Here is a 1521-nt window from a genome sequence, read left to right as displayed (position 1 = left end):
GAGTCCATGGGGGATCAGTCGGTTCCGTAGGCAGGTGCTGAGAAAGGAGATATGGCTGTGGTAACGAGTCTGCTTTCTCCTCCCTACCTTTTATCTTCTCCTGCTGAACACTCTCTGCTCATTCCTGAAGAAGGGCATGTGCCCGAAACGTCGAATCTTCTGTTCCCTAGATGCTGCCTGACCTGCTGTGCTATTCCAGCAATAAAGTTTCAACTCAGTGTTGTTCGCCCCTATGGAGTCCAATGTTACCTGACTTTGCCACTTGTGCTTCACAACTCCTAGTGCCCTTGGCACCTCAATTCCCACTTCAAACCCTAACCTTCACGTGGGGGGGGGGGGCTACCCCTCTTAACAACCAGTTTAGGGCAGGGCTTTTGAGTCAGGCACTACCTTGTCCTCTGGCTGTTTCAGCACAAACAGCAGATTCTTACAACAGTTAGTACAGCCAACACTTATTCTCTACTTATTTCCTGATAAAGGGCTTTTGCCTAAAATATCGATTTTCCTGCTCCTTGGATGCTGCCTGACCTGCTGTGCTTTTCCAGCACCACTCTAATCTCCATCATCTGCAGTACCCACTTCCGCCTACTTATTCTCCACAAACATGCACTTAAATGTGTTTTTTTTTAACTCAGTACTGTAGCAAGTTAGACATTACAATCGGAATACCTTTTAAACTGTGTCTCTGGCCTGGTCTGACTCTTCCCGTTTGCAGGTACAAGTTGGTTCTTACCCCGTCTTCCCGATCGTGGCCTTCGACCAGGGCACCAGTAATAGGAACCCTGCTCACAGTGTCAATTGTTGTGGGGAAAATCACCAGCCTCAGAGTCAGCGTCGGGGTTAAATGACAGAGTTTATTGCACAAGGAAATACCAGAGCCCCGGGGATAGAAAGACACCAACAGCACAGGGGTCAGCTGCGAGTCCTCTCTCAACCTAGAGCGCATGTCAAGATACTTTTATACATTTTATAATATAATAGGTAAGTGATGAGGTTATTGACTTTGTAACATAATTTGCTTTTTGTAAACATTGCAGAATCATTGATAGTTTCGATGCAAACATTGTTAGTTCCAGCACAGCCTTTGTTAATTTCAGTGAGGTCATTGTCAGTCTCAGTGCAGACATTGTCAGTTTCAATGTCTGCGCGGAAGTCCATTGCTGTAGTAATGGGTGCTAATCGCTCGTCCTGAGAAGGACAATTACTGCAGCCCTTGCTAGTAGCACTTTGTATTAAGTCCATATCAAACTGTGAGCATTTCTATCAAAGATGTTGGCTGGACCCAGACACTTCGGTGAGCAATGTATGTTACTCATGTGTATTGTCTCCCCCACTCACCTTAAACTAATCGACTAGGTTGTGAGTGCATTGTGCTGGCATTCTGGTGGCCCCAGATAGTATCTGAGCTTGCTTTACTGTCTCTCTCCATATTGTGGTTCAGCGGCCATCTTGAGTGTCAAGTGGGCAATGTATGGTTCAGCAGCCATCTTGGTGAGTGTCTATGTGCCTCGAGTCACCCTG

This window comes from Chiloscyllium plagiosum, chromosome 5 (genome assembly GCF_004010195.1).
Source record: "Chiloscyllium plagiosum isolate BGI_BamShark_2017 chromosome 5, ASM401019v2, whole genome shotgun sequence".
NCBI classification, from domain to species: domain Eukaryota; kingdom Metazoa; phylum Chordata; class Chondrichthyes; order Orectolobiformes; family Hemiscylliidae; genus Chiloscyllium; species Chiloscyllium plagiosum.
The sequence above is the reverse complement of the archived record's forward strand: the minus strand, read 5'-3'. Positions refer to the sequence as shown.